The 19,650-nt window shown below is 42.4% G+C and overlaps 1 long non-coding RNA gene across 1 annotated transcript; it reads right to left on the bottom strand.

Moving 5' to 3' along the window:
- Positions 1-258: 258 nt before the first annotated feature.
- Positions 259-19,047, bottom strand: LOC144826228 (uncharacterized). The gene is made up of 3 exons (XR_013609721.1): positions 18,925-19,047; positions 992-1,118; positions 259-904 (listed from the first exon to the last, which is right to left on the bottom strand). It is a non-coding gene; the product is annotated as an uncharacterized LOC144826228 (long non-coding RNA).
- Positions 19,048-19,650: the final 603 nt, after the last annotated feature.

Genomic DNA, 19,650 nt, shown 5'->3' with positions numbered 1-19,650 from the left:
CCTTGGTGTCTGAATTGCCCCTTGAACTGCACACTTAAGCTCCATCTGGTCCACCTCTTTATTTGTAACAATACTCTGCATTCCTGGATTCTTGGTGAGGTCCAATTGGTGTAGGACAATGGCTGATTTGCATGTGACATGGACAAATCTGAGGTTGCATGACTGGCAAAGAAATGGACTTCGATGCACCCTTGAGTATTTAGCAGTGGCTGAGATTAATTAATGCATTATATCCATCACTGGTATTCATTCTTTATTCTGACTTATTGAATCACAAGAAATATCCGTTGTGAATGTGAAAGTGGCTGTAAACACCGATTGGACCCAGGTTGATTACACATTTAACCATGTAAGCCACGTTTCAAACTAATGGAGGTAAAGAATTTGATGAATGGAAAAAACTGGAAGCAATGAGAAGTAATGTAAAAAATAGGTTAATGATTGATAGAATAGAAATAAATGATTAGATGATGTCCTCCTGCACGCTTTCCTTTGTGTGATCTATTGTTTCATTTCTGATAGAGAGCAGCTGATTAACAGATGTCAATTACTCTATAGTGCAAAGGCTACTGTAAGAGCTGAATTGGTTAATGCATTGGTTGCTAATACATGTGTGCATCTTTTCCGTCACATTTAAAGGTCTTGTTAGAGACAGCCTTAGTTGTAATCAGAGCCTATTGCATAGAAAAAAAGACAAAAGCGTAACACGAGTCAGACTTTGAAATGTAGATTACACTTGTTAAGGGAGATAACAATTTGGATTGGAATTGCATAAAAGTGGCTGAGGGAGAGACAAAAACATGGTAGGTCTTGATAAAGCCTATGTTATCTGTTTGCCGAAGTTCATGTGATTAACTAAAAAGAAGTATAAAGGGAAGGGCTTTCCACCAGCCTGCTTTTACCCCTACACGAGAAATAACAACTGTTAGCATTGTATTAACACACTTGGTAAATAGCATAGACCACAACTGAAGAAATTTGATCACATCACCTTCAGCCTCATGGAATTCTACGTCCTTCCTTTGCTAGCCCGAGCTAACAATCCAGAAAGCCATCACAACGGCCACCCTGTCCATTTTGGTTGACAAGCTCACCATCTCCGGTGGCTTTCAGCACACCTGTAACCAAGACACCACCAGAATGGAGACAAAGAAGGGTAAAAATAAAAAATAAATGAGAACTTTTGCCAGACCCAAACCTCCCTTTTTAAAACATATAAGTCACCCCTAGGGTAGGCTCTACATAGGCCAGAGAGTAGAGTGGAGTGTATTTAAAAGGTTGGATATGTACTTTTAAGTTTTACATGCACTGGTAGTAAAAAACATTTTCACTGCTGTGAGGCCTACTTTTCCCGTAGAATAACATTGGGTTGCCTTATTACATTGAATAAGGCAACCTTTTGATTTAGTCAATAAGAGGAAAAAAGGGGGCCCCCTGTGTAAAATAATATGGGGCAGACCATCAGGGGAAAATTCAAAACTTTATAAATACAAGAAACGGACTGCCCCGTGCTTAATCTAACGGCTCACATAGTCCTTAATCAATAACATACAAAGATGAGCTCACTGAAACTAGACAAAAGACCATATTTTTAGGAAAATACAAAACATGATTTTATTTATTTTTCCATTCATGAATTTTTTCTCAATCTGTTATTTCCTTACAAACAGAATCAAATCCAAACAGTAATACAATGCAATAAATAATTTAAATATACCTTCCAACCACTCATACATACATGCAGTCAAACAACACAAAAAACATTCCCATGGAACTACATCAAACACATTCTACAATCAGGCATACCCATCCGTTCTTCATTCGTTTACCACTCATCATACTTCCAGAGTCAGATGTAGCACAAAATATTCTGCCCGCACTACAATGTGGGCCGCCTTAAAAACTCTGCACTTCGGCGGTTATCTTTCGATACCCGACAGACTCCAGATCCAAGGACACAAGTCCGGGACGTTTTCCTCTGGACCCCCATCCCTTGCAGTATACGGATGGGCTTATTCCACTCCAGGTCTTGCGTACAGCCTGAAAGACTCTTATAAGGAATGTCCTGAAGCACTGGATCGCATTTGAGAATATTTATTCGACTATTGTTTGGTTATCCCCGCGGTGGGATTCCTCCTCTTCACCTAAAAAACTACGGCAAAACTTGAATCCCATTCTGCCGTGACTACATGGAAATACATCCCGCTAGGATATTTTACACTGTATGCTGTTTTCCTCATTTTGTTCCTTCCCTACTCTGACTGCCCTGAAGAAGGTGTGGCCTTTGACCTGGCACTGCACCGAAACGCGCGTCAGCGTTTTGTAATCTGTCCTGCATTCTCTTGTAATCTGGTCTCCCACAGCGGGGAGATTAGTGCGGGCAGAATATTTTGTGCTACATCTGACTCCGGAAGTATGATGAGTAGTAAACAAATGAAGAACGGATGGGTATGCCTGATTGTAGAATGTGTTTGATGTGGTTCCAGGGGAATGTTTTTTGTGTTGTTTGACTGTATGTATGTATGAGTGGTTGGAAGGTATATTTAAATTATTTATTGCATTGTATTACTGTTTGGATTTGATTCTGTTTGTAATAAAATAACAGATTGAGAAAAAATTCATAAATGGAAAAATAAATAAAATCATGTTTTGCATTTTCCTAAAAATATGGTCTTGTGTCTAGTTTCAGTGAGCTCATCTTTGTATGTTATTGATTAAGAACTCTATGTGAGCCGTTAGATTAAGCACGGGGGGCAGTCCTTTTCTTGTATTTATAAAGTTTTGAACCTTTTGATTTAGAACATGCAAACATGAAGTTTGGTATCTGAGACATTTTAATAAAAAAAAATCTTTAATGATAAAGTTGGATTTGATGTTACAATTTTGAAAATGTCTCATACAGAAAGTTGGCTTTTTTCTGTCCTACCCATTTAGTGACTGCAGCCTGTTCCTGGTTCACATGATCAGTGTAGTTGGCAGTTTGACTTTGTTTGTTCATTCCAGACGCCCACAAAAATAGAGGAATTAGGTGTGGCTGGATGGGCTTTCAGCAACCAGGATGGGGGGAGCTGGGTACAGGCCTACTTGTGCCTGAAGAGGCTGTGCCCTGCCTTCACATAAAGAAGGCAGGGCACAGCCCTGGCTCTAAGTTGCCTGCATTGTTCATGCAGGCAGTTTAGAGCGAGGGCAGAGGAGGCAGTAAACTTCAAAGACGTCAAAGAGAATTCTCTAGAAACTTCTCCTACTTCAGTGTGGACACCAGATATAAATAGTAGGCCCTCAGGTCTTACTCTTCAGTACACTCCTGGACCTGTGGATGCTACAAAGGAAGGACTGCTATGCTGTTTTCCTGCCATAAGGACTGTCATTCTGCTGCTGGCTTGTTATGAAGGAAGACTGGTTCTGCACCCTTCATCCCAGGCCAAAGTGACTCGAAGATTCAGCTGACTGACCTCCTATTTTGAGCTACAGGGACATAAACTGCAGAGGTTCTTTGCAACAGCCAAGCTGACCTGCTGCCTAGACCTGCAACTGAACATGCACCTGGACCTACCTGAGTCCTTCTGCCTCCGCTGTATAGAGTTTTTGACCCTTAGGTCTTGGACCCTTGGTGTGACATCGGTTGAGCTCCTCTCTAAAGAAAATGAGAAATCCAGAAATTTTGGGCTCTTTGTTAATGGGTCTGTTTGCGCAAAGATTTTGCGGGGCGCACCACCCACCAATATGCAGTTCCAGCAAACCTGACTCTTGGCACCACATACACCGCCAAAGATGCCGGGCAGCATGAGATTTGCACCTCGCGATACAGCATCGACAGCTCGTGGTGACTGCCAACACAAATATCAAGTAACCACGATCAGGGACACCTGACATGATCTTAGCACTACAGCAATGACTGTCTGTGATGCCCGGCCTGCTCTTTGCATTACAGCCACGACTATTCACACCACTCTCCCTGCTCCTCTCGCCCCCTTCCCGGCGAACTGAACTTTTCATGCTAGACTTTGAAGGTAACTATTTCAGCGGGACTAACCTGCTCCCTATATACTGCACACATGCCATCATGGTCGGCCTGAACTTGTGACTTTCATCTGGTCTCACACGGCCAGAAACCACAAGGGGCACTTTGTGATTTAAAGAGCTTTACTTACCAGACATCTACATAATTGCATATCTCCAGTTCTACTGATTAGACTTTTGTTATTTTGGTGTCAAATAATTTATGATATATGACTCCATTTTACTATCAATCAATAACTTTATTCGGTTATAAATCAAATAACCATAAAAGTACAATAAAAACACGTCACAATAATTATAAGAAAGGAGATATAAAAAACCAAACATTAAAAATCCAATACCATAGGCTCATAACAATTTCATTAAAGTATTGATTTCCGTGAGTTAAAAACATTTTTAAGAAAAGCCGAGACAGATGCGACAGTAAAAATGTCATCTAACATCCGGATAGCTAAAAAGGCAGGTCGACACTGTCTGAGGTCCATATACTTTAAAATAGGTACAATCCATCTTTTCCTTGAAATAATATATAATTTGCAGAAAAACAATATATGAATGTCAGATTGATTAGACAAATCATCGCATGGGCATTTAATTAGTTGCTTTGACCAGTCTTTCATAGTAGGAAAACTTAAAAGCCTAAAAAAGATATTAAATCTAAAACGTATCAATAAAAACCTTTCAAAGTCTTGCATTTGTAAAGTTGTGTATGGTTGCATATCATTCCTAGTCAGGATAAGTTGATACGAAAACACTGATATTTTAGTGAACTCCACCTTATTTCTAGCATCCTCCAGGTAGGTCATGCATAGTTTCTTCAATAATTTCCTTGGGATATGCTGCAATAGAGAGGGTTCTACATAATAGTCCAGGTGACCTGGGTGTTATCAAGGCTTAGTGCATCCCCCAGAATGAAACGGTTAAGAGAACACACATCAGAGTTCCACATCCTATGTCAGAGGATAATTGGTTGTACCTTAATAATATCCTCTAAATATGGTAATCCCAGTTCTGCATGGCAATTGTGGGTGGACATACTATCTGGCACAGATAAAAGATGTCTCAAAAAACTATTTTCAGTTACCTGCAGCAATTTCACATTGGCATGACCCCAGATACCTGCACCTTATATAGCAATTGCCACGCATGCATAACAGTTCTTTGATAGGTTTTCTGCCCATTTTCTTACCAAAAGTTATCAAGACCATGATGGACTTGGAGAACAGTAATCTCCTAGTATTTACAGCTGACGTCCAAAGGCCGGATCGATCAAACAAAATGCCCAAATACGAAAAAGTGTTAATACAATCCAGGGGCTTAGATTCAATGAACATAGTTTTCTTTATTCTATCTGCCCCTGAGCTGCAATTCATACAGAATGTTTTCGCGCAATTAATTTTTAAATCCAATTTGGTCATAAAGTTCGTGAAGGACGTTATCATTTTTTGCATTGCTTGCGGAGTCCTGGCCATCAATACCGCATCATCTGCATATAATAATGCGGGTATTGAACGATTTGATGCCAAAGGCATATCCCGACATTAATGCAGTAATGTTCTTTCTAAGTCATTGATATAGATGGTAAATAAGAAAGGGGCAAGGATGCATCCTTGCCGGACTCCTCTAGCTATCCTGAACGTCTTGGTGCACTCACCATTTTTACCAAATCTTATTGAAGCCTTAGCCCCCTTGTAAAGATTCCCAAGGAATAATATAATGTTTTCCTCTTCCCCCAATCGTTCCAGTATCAGCCATAACTTGCTATGGGTAACACAATCGAATGCGGATGATAAATCCACAAAAGTTAAAAACATCCGGCTACCTCTAGCTTTGGTATACTTCTCTAAGAGTATATGCAGGTTAAGGCCCTAATCAACTGTACCAAGACCTTTCCTGAAACCGTACTGGAGGTCAATGATTATGGCATGCTAATCAGCCCAGGTTTGTAACCTATTTAAAATAACTCTACCCAGGATCTTAATGGTCGAGTCTAATAAAGATATAGGGCAATAGCACGCGCAACTAGTTCTATCGCTCTTTTTAAAAATAGGTATGATAATAGACTCAAATCAAGTTGATATCAAACCATCAGAGCAGGTAGCATTGAATAGTTTCGTCAGGAGTGGGGCCCATAGATCCATGTTGTTCTTGAAGAGGTCAACCGGTACACCGTCGGGGCCCGGCGCCTTACCTCCCAAGCTTGCTTTTATACCAAATAGCACTTCCTCAATAGTAATATTGAGTTTTATTTTATAGTAAGGGGGCATAGTCATTTCCTCCTCTACGTACTCACTGGACAATTGCCCCTCCAAGGATGGTACACTATACAGTGTTTCAAAAAAACCTGACCCATTCAGTCTCAGTGATGGCAATCTCTATCCTCGCCCTAGAGTTAACACTAAAAAACGGAGTGTTTACTGCCTTCCAGAAGTCCGACGAATCTCTGCTTTGAGAGGACTCACAAAGTGAGTCGCACGCTTCCCTTTTCACAACATCCTTTCTCTTTTTTAGGGCCATCTTATGTACCTTACGTAGGTCTCTAATTAAGGCCCAGTCCTTATTGATTCTTAAGGCACACTTGAGGTTCGAATAGGCCTTAGTACAGGCTGCGTCAAACCAGCTCGTGGGTTTCTCTTTCTGGTTTTTAACTTCTACCCACCAACTAGCTTTAACTTGTGAGGAAATAATATTAAAATTATTAATTATTTCTGAGTTTTCAGCTGTCTCTTTCAAACAAACATTAAAACTATTCTCACATTTCCTAATTAAGTGATGTAAAAATTCCTCTGGAACTACCTTTAACCATTTTACGGAATACCCATTTTGGTTTTTTATGACGATGTTACCCTTGTATTGCCCATTTGTGCGGTCAGCCGCCTTATCAAAATATGGGTTAAGTACTTCAACTCCGATAGGAAAATGATCGCTTAGAGAATTATCCAATGTTTGAAAGTTTAACACAATCTCTTGGTGACATGAGGAGACAAGTAGAAAATCAATTGTTGAGAGCACTCCTCTACCATTAAACTTAGGAGAAAATGGGATCTCGGGATGACACATTCTGTTAGCAAAGGCAAAATCACACGAAAAAATAATATCGTTTAATAGGTCCCCACTAACGGTGTGCTCAAAATGCAGTAAATCAGTTTCCATGTCCACCGATAAGCCACAAGTACCCAAGTCTCCTCTTTTACATAATTGACAGTTGAAATCACCAGCCGAGACAACTATTACCTCTTTGAGTTTTTCTCCTCGCAAGAAATTAATGTCTGGTTTTAAATTTTTCAGAGTTAATTCAATGTTTTCCAAAGGAATGTTATTATAAAAGTTCACAATAATCAAACACAATTTTTTGCTAATATGCATCCGAACCATATGATAAAACCTATTATTCCACGGGAATTCTATTTTCTCACAATTAAAAAGGTTGGAAACATAAGTGCAGAGCCCTCCTTTTGCTATGCCGTGTACAGAGCCTATAGCAGGTGAAAAAAGGTTTTAAAACCATTCAAATGGTATGCTTCTGCTGCCCAAGTCTCCTGAAGGCAGACTACGTCATATTCATTAATTAGCTTTACCCATATCGGAATATTTCTCTTGGACCCTATGCTTGTTTTTGCCTTATATCCTGCTCTTGTTTCGTTCTCTGCTCCCAGAACAACTGGCTGGGTGAGTATATCAAAATTGTGCCCACCTAAATCTTTATTTAATATGCCTCCATATATACCATGATTCAATACCACAGCGCTTTCCACAGGAGCCACTAAAAATGGGGTTGCACCTACTATATTTTCGTTTGCCACTGCAATGTCATTACCTATATTTTCCATGCAGTCACCCATATCCTTCTCTTTGCACAGTCAGTCAACCCCTTCCAGCCCAGAAAAAGCTTCAAAGCGATTAACTACTCGGATCCATATCCCTCCTCGCCATCTGCCATGAGATATTATACCAGGCGAGCTAGGGGAGAAGAGGGATAGAAGTATGTTAGATCTAGAGTATAGATGCCACCTGTTCCTCTGTGGTTATAGAAATCACCAATGTACTGAACCACCCTACTGTCCCTAAAATTAGCTATAATGCAGTCCCCATCCACGTCCTTCCTTCTATGGCCCAACGAACTAACTCTACGCACGTTTAAGATTTCTCTGCGTAAATCTGAACGCAGTCCTCTATTTTTATTTAACCAGAAGGTTACTTTATTTTTAAGCTCATGATAGGTTAACTTTCTACCTCTCTCAGCTCTAGATGCCATAATATTTAAACACAGTATTTTCCCCTTTAAGAGACTTGTAAACAAAACATTTAGATAATACAATATTTACGGTGTTCGAGAGGTGGCCCAGTCCAGTCTCTACCAGTCTCGGACGGGCTCAGACGGGCCCGCCCTTGGCCCGGGCTTAGCCCGGCTAGTCCCGCGTGCGTCCCGCGATGCGGGAGGTCTTATGTCTTTTTAAAGCGCCACCGGGCGCGTTGTGGGCGTGCAAAGGGCTCCTGGGGGGTGTAGTTTGCGGTTTCCCCCTCTCGGCGGCCGCGCCTGGTGTCCTGTGGCGGCGGCGGCGGGGGAAAACGAGGGGGAGGAACAGCAAACAAGCGAGAGTCCTGGATTGCCCTGGAATGACTACGCGTGAAAAGAAATGCTCCGCTAGGCAGCCTACTTTTCCCGTAGAATAACATTGGGTTGCCTTATTACACTGAATAAGGCAACCTTTTGATTTAGAACATGTAAACATGAAATTTGGTATCTGAGACATTTTAATAAAAAACCATCTTTAATGATAAAGTTGGATTTGATGTTACAATTTTGAAAATGTCACATTTAGAAAGTTGGATTTTTTATGTCCTAACCATTTAGTGCCTGCAGCCTGTTCCTGGTTCACATGAGTCAGTGTAGTTGGCAGTTGGACTTTGTTTGTTCATTCCAGAAACCCACAAAAATAGAGGAATTTGGTTGGCTGGATAGGCTTTCAACAACCAGGATGGGGGGGAGCTGGGTACAGCCCTACTAGCGACTGAAGAGGCTGTGCCCTGCCTTCACATAAAGAAGGCAGGGCACAGCCCTGGCTCTAAGCTGCCTGAATTGTTCATGCAGGCAGCTTAGAGCAAGGGCAGAGGAGGCAGTAAACTTCAAAGACGTCAAAGAGACTTCTCTAGAAACTTCTCCTACTTCAGTGTGGACACCAGATATAAATAGTAGGCCCTCAGGTCTTACTCTTCAGTACACTCCTGGACCTGTGGATGCTACAAAGGAAGGACTGCTATGCTGTTTTCCTGCCATAAGGACTGTCATTCTGCTTCCTGGCTTGTTATGAAGGAAGACTGGTTCTGCACCCTTCATCCCAGGCCAAAGTGACTCGAAGATTCAGCTGACTGACCTCCTATTTTGAGCTACAGGGACATAAACTGCAGAGGTTCCTTGCAACAGCCAAGCTGACCTGCAGCCTAGACCTGTAACTGAACGTGCACCTGGACCTACCTGAGTCCTTCTGCCTCCGCTGTATTGAGTTTTTGACCCTTAGGGGGGCTCCGCAATGGTTTTGGAGGCACCTGCACTCACCTCCCACCAGCCACAGCAGCACCGGGCTCCAGCTTCCTTCCTCCCCCTCCCGCCGCCGCAGCCCACAGCCACCAGCGGCCGCAGTGCAGAGGGGGTGAGACACCTGAAAGACTACTCAGACCAGACGCCCCAGCGGCAGCCGAAGCCGCACCTACCACGGTCCGCGCCAGGAGGCGCTTCAAAAGGGACACAACCCCTGTGGAGCGGGGGCTCCGCAATCGTTTTGGAGGCACCTGCACTCACCTCCCACCAGCCACAGCAGCACCGGACTCCAGCTTCCTTCCTCCCCCTCCCGCCGCCGCAGCCCACAGCCACCAGCGGCTGCAGTGCGGAGGGGGAGAGACACCTGAAAGACTACTCAGACCAGACGCCTCAGCGGCAGCCGAAGCCGCACCTACCACGGTCCGCGCCAGGAGGCGCGTCAAAAGGGACACAACCCCTGTAGAGCGGGGGCTCCGCAATCGTTTTGGAGGCACCTGCACTCACCTCCCACCAGCCACAGCAGCACCGGGCTCCAGCTTCCTTCCTCCCCCTCCCGCCGCCACAGCCCACAGCCACCAGCGGCCGCAGTGCGGAGGGGGAGAGACACCTGAAAGACTACTCAGCCCAGACGCCCCAGCGGCAGCCAAAGCCGCACCTACCACGGTCCGCGCCTGGAGGCGCTTCAAAAGGGACACAACTCCCGCGTCGCGGGACCACGCGCGGGGCCAAGCCCGGGCAAAGGGCGGGCCCTCTACGGCCCTCAGAAGGCCGGATAAGGACGGGACGGGACACCCCCTTTTTCTGCCACATTGAAGGTCTACTATCAGGAAGGTAAAGACCCCCTCTAACCGATTTGTCTCCATATTTGTGGACTTGTTCATATATCGCCGCCCTATATCCCTTTATCATCATGACCTCCAAGGGGGACCATTCAACTAGCGTAGAAGGCATTGGGCAAATGTTCTCCCTGTTAGACGAGTTAAACGTCCTATGTAAAACCAACTATGCTACATTGGAAACTCCCCCTCCGCCCAAAAGTGTTAGTACACTACCAGACAAGGCTACACTCCTAGATCCCCCCACATTATTGAACAAAACCTGCAGCCCGAACACTCAAAGTATTGAACCCCCTCAGGTCACATCTGTGAAAAGGAAATATAACGGTGTCAATCAAGGTGGAAACGACCCCAAAATCTAAACATTGTGCCTAAACTCATCCACTGCTAATTCCTTAATGACCCCAGCGATTGTTGAGCACCCAGATGCCATAACACCTCCTCCCCACTTGCACATACTACCCCTTATTGAACAATTGGTTAGCTCCTTGATAGCTCCGTTGTTAGAAAAAATAAACTTGTTAGGGGATAGGCTCTCTGGATTAGAGAAAGCCATCAAGTCAAACCTGCTGGCTGACAAATGTAGTGACACATCCAACCGCCCTAAGTCACCTCCTACTCACCTAGGCTCTAAACCATTTGCGCAGGATAAAAGGCGTCAAATACAACCAACTGGCCCTAGTGCATCAGGGGAAAAAATAGCGAAATACCCCGCTAAAGTCTCCCTTCCCCAGTTGACCGCACCTAGAGTAGATCACAACAAAGTTAATTCCATTCATTTACCACCGGAAGCGGCCCCGTACGTGTGCATCCTTGCGGGTGTACCTGCTCTTCCACTTGGAAAAACTGAGAGACAACATGACTTAGTTAATAAAACCAAATTCTGGCTGTCAAAAAATAGGCCACTGCCTCGTAATTTATACGGAGCAATAAGGAGTGTCAGAAGGGTGGGCTGGTTGGGCTCCCTTCCTAAAGATGTTGCTGGGGACTTGGTACTTGTGAGATTTAGAGACAGAAATATTGTCCCTTACTTGAAAACTTGGCCGCCTCAAGAAAGAGACGGCCCAATATCCATATGGGACTTACATGACTTCTATCCCAAAATTCCGTGTTTTCCTCCTCTTCCGAAATCATACCCCATGTGGCAGGATTCATAAAATGCATCATGAATTTTTGGGAAACACCTGGACATGTAACAATGACTAACCACGAACTCCAATGACTAACCACGAACTCCTCTGATACTTGGAGTGGAATAGAATTTTTATGACTGGGACCCTGCCTTACTGTATCTTGGTTTCTTAAAGTGTTTTTACTATAATCTGGATTGTAATTTGTATGTATTATGAACTTTTATGGTTTTGTATCACAAAAACCGAATAAAGTATATTTGATTGGATGATGATTTGATGACCCTAGGTCTTGGACCCTTGGTGTGACATCGGTTGAGCTCCTCTCTAAAGAAAATTAGAAATCCAGAAATTTTGGGCTCTTTGTGAATGGGTCTATTTGCCCAAAGATTTTGCTGGGCGCACCACCCACCAATACGCAGTTCCAGGAAACCTGACTCTTGGCACCACATACACCGCCAAAGATGCCTGACAGCATGAGATTTGCACCTCGCGGTACAGCATTGACAGCTGATGGTGACTGCCAACACAAATATCAAGCAACCACGATCAGCGACACCTGACATGATCTTAGCACTACAGCAATGACTGTCTGTGATGCCCGGCCTGCTCTTTGTATTACAGCCACGACTATTCACACCGCTCTCCCTGCTCCTCTCGCCCCCTTCCCGGCGAACTGAACTTTTCATGCTAGACTTTGAAGGTAACTATTTCAGCGGGACTAACCTGCTCCCTATATACTACCCAAATGCCATCATGGTCGGCCTGAACTTGTGACTTTCCTCTGGTCTCACATGGCCAGAAACCACAAGGGGGGCTTTGTGATTTAAGGAGCTTTACTTACCTGACATTCACATAATTGCATATCTCCAGTTCTACTGATTAGATTTTTGTTGTTTTGGTGTCAAATAATTTATGATATATTACTCCATTTGACTATATTGGTTTGGAATTTTTCTTGAATTGTGTTTTAACGTTATTACTGTTTAAAGTACTGCATAAGTACTTTACACAATTCTTCTAAGTTAAGCCGGACTGCTTTGTGCCAAGCTACCAGAGGGTTGAACATGTATTAATTTTGGGGTTTGCTTGTGTCCCATCATGACAGATTGTGTCTGCCGCTTGAGAATGGTTTCACCCCCTCAACCAGTAACCCTATTTCCTAAAATGATACAATAGCAGTCCTCTTCTGCTGTAAAAATCTAGCTACTTCTTTAATTTGCTTTTTAACTGCATCTCTGCCTTTACCGTTTACAGCACTCTGGTGAATTTCAGCTACTTGTAACCATAGCAAAGACCACAATAGCTCCCACAGGTCACATCAAGGCAAGTACAACAGCAATAGATAAGGCTGCCGCCATAGCAGAGACCGCACCAGCAACTGCGGATGCAAAAACATCAATGACAACTGCTGGTGCCACAGAAGTTAGCACACCTGTACACAGAGAAGCAACAAGAGCAGCAATCATTCACAGCTGGGACAAAAGCAATAACAACAGCTGCTGAGAAGAAAGAAGGAAACCTAACTTCCACAATAGCAGGGACACTCAAACTGCTACAGCTGCCACCATCTCAGAGGAAATAAAAGAAACAACAATTGCCAACTAGGTGTGGGCAACACAATAACCACAGTCAGTCAGTAAATTACTTTATTTAATACTTATAATATAAGATCATAAGAGTACAGATGAATACAGTTTAAAAACAGCAAAAGACAAATAAATAAAAAAAAAATTAAAAACGGCAATCAATCAGTGCAAAAACAGAGTGCTGTACATATCAGTGTGAGTAAAAATAGCAAAACAAAATAATAACAGTAGTAATTAAAAACTATTTAAAATTCATTTTGTGATGTTGTACTGCTGCCTGATTTTCCATGATTGCATTAAAAAATATGCTACTGACAAACAAACCATGGGGTTAGGCAGGGATTGCAGAAACAACATTGCTACGTGACATTGTTAGAAACGAAATTTGCACATCAAGGGGAGAATGAATTTTTTACGGGTGTCCATATAAGATTTTCAGAAGAAATAAATGTGTAAATTTAATTGTACAGATAAATTGTCACAGGGACAGCAGTGTAAGTCATTTATGGAGTAAATACCTGCAGGATGTGCCAGCATGCACGGAATAAGATTTAATCAGAATCTGATTAAAAGGAATCTATGATGTGCATTTGATACAGTGCATAGGTATGAAATTATCCCTTCCTCAGGCTTCGGACCTTCAAGATATAGTTTCACCAATACCTTTGTACAGTTTGTTTATAGTCTGGCCTCTGATCTTTGCTTTAGAAAACGGGCTTTAACCTCCCACCTTGAGATGCTCATGCAATCCCTGGGGTTAGTAAATAGGTGTCCCAAACCAAAAGCGGAGTAGGTTGATTTAATATATGAAATCCATGGAATTCTATGTGCATTTTCCATGGATGGACAATCTTCAATTAGGTTTTGGGTAGTCTGAATATACTCCCTTCTCCAGATGGAATGCCACAAAATTATTGGTGCCACAGAGAATGTGTCAGACAGATTTGAGACCTCCAATTCTGTATGGGTATTAAAGTTGGAGCAGCTTAAGGGAAGGCCCATTAGCTTTTCCCCAAAAATGCCCTCTATTACTTGTAGGGGAGATGAATTAGTATGGCCCCGTATGCTGGCCCAAAAGATGCTACCGACAATGATTTTGCTGCGAATACCTTTCTTACCATGTCAATAGGCAAGACCTACCAGCCAAGGTGCATCTCCTGAATTAACAGTTGCTCCCGTTACCTTCTGCTCCACATGTGCATATTCTCTTCAGCAGGACCTCCCTACAGTGGCAGACTTATGAAGGCTTGTATGGCTACAGCCTGCAGCCCCATCTTGCTGGGTGAGTCCGAGCTCCACCAGATAAACAACTTCTAAATCTGAAGGTAGAAGTCTTCACCGGGCTCGATAGTGACGAGCACCCCATTGACAATGATTACCTCCTTTGTCTGGAATTCCAGATTCTTCAACTCAGAGCTTTTCCAACTTTCGCTGATGGCATCACTGAAACCTTATCTAGTGACTCCCCCATCATTGATTAATCATTCTTGGACAGCCTGCTGTTTTGCCTCGCTAAAACTCTTCAGTAAATTTTTCAAGAATTTGTCTAAGTCTGACAGTAACCGGAGACACAGAGCAGTCCAACACTTGTGTCCAAAGCATGCTAGATTCCAGTCGACTGACTTTAACTCCAGCTCACATGACCAGATACCCACAGTTGGCACTTTGATCTTTTAGATGCTAGATTTCACTAAAAAATGTAAAAGTTACATAACTCTGGATTTACTGATTGGATGTACTTCATTTTGGTGTTACTTTATTAATCAAAATGTACTCTATTGTTCTAAATTCCTATGGAAATTTTTCTTAGGTTGTGTTTTCAGTTTGTAATTGTTTTTGTGCAGCATAAATATTTTACACAGTGCCTCAAGTTAAACCTGACTGATTGTGTGCCAAGCTATCAGAAGGTTAAGCACAGATTATTTTTTGTGACTTTAATGGTTCACCCTGCCAAGGATTGTGGTTATTATTTGAGTGGGGCTTCCACTACAGTCAACTGGTATCCCAATTTTTTACAAACACACACAAAACACATGAATGGGGAACAGCATTACAGTTTTACTCATTCACAAGTGTTACCCTGGCACCAGAAGTGCAACCTTTGCACGCAAGAATAAAGTGTACTTTATTATTTGTAAAGTGTTCACATGGTCTTTTACAGTTATAATGTATGTCCACGTTGTTTCTGTTGGGATGAGGGCAATCAAAGAACCTATCTAAGGGACATATTTACAATAGAAGTGTCGGAGCAAGGTGTTAATCTCCTTGGCTTAACGCTGTGCTCCACCGCTTCTGAAAAGCAGGGCTGCACCATATTTACAACAATATGGTGTGGCCCGGCATTTCCCCATGTGCTGGGCCTATATTTAGCTGCCTAGCACCAAATGCAGGCACCCTTGCACCATAGTGGAAAGGTAGCTTGTTTATGTCCAGGAAGGTGTCCCTACCTGATCCTAAACAATCTTTAAATGGTGTTTTGTAACTGCTATGTGTGCTGATTAATGCAGCATAGAAGTTGCAACACACCATTTTTTTAAACATTGTTTATGTGCAGGAAGCGACACCTTCCTGTACATAAAAAATCAATTACTTTCTGCTGGCTCCATGTGTGCTGCACAATGCAACCTACATGAAAATAGCAAAAATGAGGAAAAATTAAACATTTATCCTTATTGCACTAGGGTAGACCAGGTTTTCCCTGGTCTTAATTTTGGCGTTGCCTCATATTTATGCCACCCTTGTAAATATAGGGCAGCGTCAAAATAAATGGGTGTTGCGGTGGAACACCCACTACAACACCCATCGCCACCCCTTTCACGCTAAGTATAGTGTGAAAAGGTGCCTTATTAACAAGACAGCGTTAAGCCACGTTAAGTGACTAAGCCACATTTACAAGGCAGGGTTAAGCCATGCAGAGTGGCTTTACGCTGCCTTGTAATAAGGCCAAGACCCTATCGCCACTACAACATTGTGAAAAGTGACAGTGTGGTGTCAGTGGGGGCTTGTAAATATGCCTCTGAATATGTAAAGGTTTCACAGAGGTGTTGAATCTGCAAGTAATTGGTTTGATAAGCAATAGGGCCAATGTGTCTTCCATACTTTCAAACCTGATACATTTAATAGCATTACGTTGAGTATTAATATCACCTCCTGTTTACATTGTTGCAAAATAAGTAGTGACAAGCAAGCACCATATAGATTATTTTTATTATTGTTAACAAATAATGATTTATTTGTCGTCTACATTAGAAACCTTTTGTAAAACAATAAATTAAGTTAAGACCATGATGGTAATTTACCATATATAATGCACCGAATTACAGTTTCATGTTTTGGATTTTTGAAGGAATGTATTTTCCCCTGCCTGCTTCTAAGCCTTAATTCGAGTACAGTCTATTTATCAGAGGCAGGACACAGCTTAACACTGATGCATCTGCAAAGCATATTGTTCAATACACTGCACTTTGCGCTGTTCTCTGTGCATATTCGTTGGGCCTATATTGCTGAGCTGGTAAAGTAGATCTCTTTAAGTGGTCAACATAAATCAACTGTGGCAAAAATATATAGAAAAGGTCAGAAAATACGCAGATGACTGAAAACATCATTCCTCATGGGATTTACTGCCTGACATTTTTTCTATAATCCATTTTCTTAGAAGATGCAATGTAAAGGTGTAAAACAAAGATTAAGCAGATTTGATAGAGGGGCTGACCCAGGTTTGTTTAAAAAACAAGTGAAGTGAAAACTCTTTGTCTCTGTATGACTGATACAAAATACTTTCATGTGTCTTACATTTCCTGAAACAACCGTGAGAATGACTGAATACAAAAGTTTGCATTCTTCATTGAAAGATTGGCCCCCACATGCATCATTGTTCCATTTTGCGATTCCTTATTGCGAAAATTAAGGAATCGCAATTAAGGAATTGCAAAATGCAATTCATTAAGACATTCGCAAAAAAATTGCGATTTCTTAAAATTCCTTAATTGCGATTCTCTAATTGAGATTTCTTAAATTGCGAATTTCTGAAAAAGGTTGGTGCATCCCAAATCAGGAAATTGCATTCGCAAACGGCCGAAAAATGCGATTCGCACCGTTTGCGAATGCAATTTACCTTACATGCTAATTCACTACTGTGCCAAGTAAAGTTCAGACTTTAGCATCACTGCATCATAAATTCAGTTAGAAAACAAAATTGTCAATTAGCACAAAGATTTGTGAAATATCGAATAGATTTATTTATATGACAACCGGGGAATGGATGGGAACTGACGATCTTTGCGTCAAAGGTGTAGACAAGAGGAGAGCTATACAAGATATGAAGCAGGACTCTCACATGTTTTTAGTAGGGGTATTCTATATTTAGTTTTAATGCAATCCTGCAATATAAATGTATAGTGTTTAAAAAAATAATCGCACCTATTGTATAAACAAAGGTGTTATGTTAAAAATTATACACACCATCTGTGCTATTATTTGTTAGCTAATCAGGCCATTATGACAGGTTGGCGCCTTGGGCAGAGACTTGTCAATGTAAATAATTTTGTTCACTGTCGATTTCTGGAGTGACAATATATAATTGTTTCTGCAATATGCATTGTCATTTTTAAATTAATCTATCACAGAGAACCATCAAACTTCTAATACTGTTCTGTAGGCCATCATGTGGACATGTGTAGTTCCGTTAGTCATGTTTTGCTATCAGGACTAATTTTGTCACACATTGGCCATGTCAATTGTAAATGAGTGTACCGCCTTCATTTGGACAAGCCTATGACTTGAATTCTCGTCCTACTATTCATTGTACTGTATACATAATGAGCAAGTAACACTCAAAGTCTACACTGTCTTCCTCACAACCAAGAGATATGTTCCTATAATCTGCATCACAGACTGAAAGAAGAGGATCCACCTATCTTCTTTTTAAAACGTTTTCTTTAGTACCTCTGCCACTGCAATATTGAATCATGTAAGAATATGTCTCTAATGGCCACAATAATGGTTCCACCACCACTTCTCTCCAGCGGTGCAACTTTTCTGAATCAAAGTCTGTCCACTTTATTCAGCAGCTTGTTATTGCACCTCATTAAAATGCCTGGCAACTGTATAATGGGGATTTGCCTTATCAGTGGATCCCATATGCTCAAGAAACCTTTTTTGATCGCATAAACCATACTGCCCACATATCTCTTGTTGCAGGGGTACTCAAGGATGTAGATTGTGTGGTCCCATCCACTGCATGACCCTCTACACCCTTATGATTTAGTTAGACATTTCCCCTTTTTTTCTTGTTACCTCATCCTTCCCAAAATTGCATGTTCTCTCTATGGTGTGGGTTGCTGTGAGTTCCTTCCCTGGTGGGATTGTGGTAACTATTGGCCTCAACAGACAGCTGAACTAAACTCAATATTTTGCTCATTAGCAATCCATAAGGATACTCCAGAATCTTGGTAACAGTGACAGGTGCACCTATTAATTAAATTCATAAGGCAACACTGTCAAGACTAATTCCTCTGCTCAATCTGAACATTCCATGACTGTGGGGCAGCACAGGTGCACTCCAAGACTAATAACTCTGCTCAAGTTGAACATTACATGACCGTGGGGGCAGCAGCAGGTGCACTCCAAGGCTAATTATTCTGTTCAAGTTTAACATTCCATGAACCTGGCAGGTTCACTTGCCAATCAAACTCATGTGGAGTAACTGCCGAAAATCAACAGGTGTTGTTTTCTAGAAACACACAGCTGAATTCTATTTAAAGGCTGCTACCACTGCGGTTTCCTGCTTGGGCTCTTTGTCCAGCACTCACCTGCTTCCCTACGCCAAGCCCCTTCCTAATATTGTTCCGTCCAACTTCAGTACTCCACTTCAGGTGCTCCCCGATCCTGTCCTGACCCGGTGACCGCTCCAGCATCGGATTTCCCAGAAAAAGAAAAAGACAACAACAAAAAAATCTGACATCAGGTATTTTTGCTACATAACTGTTCTCATTTCTTGTTCTTTGAGCTCAGTAGCATTAGATTCTAAGAAACAAAATGACGCTTCGATTTTTGAAGTGTGCAGTAGACTCTTGCACTAGTAAGAATAAACCTCCCTCGTATTAAACCTTTTGGTGCCCTCTAAGAGCACAAGTTGGGTGGATTCCAGCTTGACTCATGGACATCAACTGAGACACCTAGACTCAGCGCATGATAAGTGGGTGTCCAGAGATTTCTTGTGCTACACTTAGGACGCTACAGGATAATTGTGTTGACATCTGTAAAGCGATTCATTAACCCCTTGGCTGCGGCGGCAATTCCGCCGCAGCGCTAGGGGGCAGGGGGGACGTGTGGCGCTCACATGCTCATGACGGAACCGCTCCGTCACGAGCCTCGGGTGGGCTGTGCTTGTGACGGAGAGGTTCCGCCACGGCCCGCCCGCTCAATAGAACGCGCTGCACAGGCACGTAACCAGCACCGCACAGGCGCGCCGAGCGGACCGTGACGGAACCGCTTCGTCACAAGCACAGCCCACCCGAGGCTCGTGACGAGCATGG

This window comes from Lissotriton helveticus, chromosome 3_2, assembly GCF_964261635.1.
Source record: "Lissotriton helveticus chromosome 3_2, aLisHel1.1, whole genome shotgun sequence".
In the NCBI taxonomy this organism is placed as follows: Eukaryota; Metazoa; Chordata; class Amphibia; order Caudata; family Salamandridae; genus Lissotriton; species Lissotriton helveticus.
Note: the sequence above shows the minus strand (reverse complement) of the source record. Positions and strands in the feature narration are given on the sequence as shown.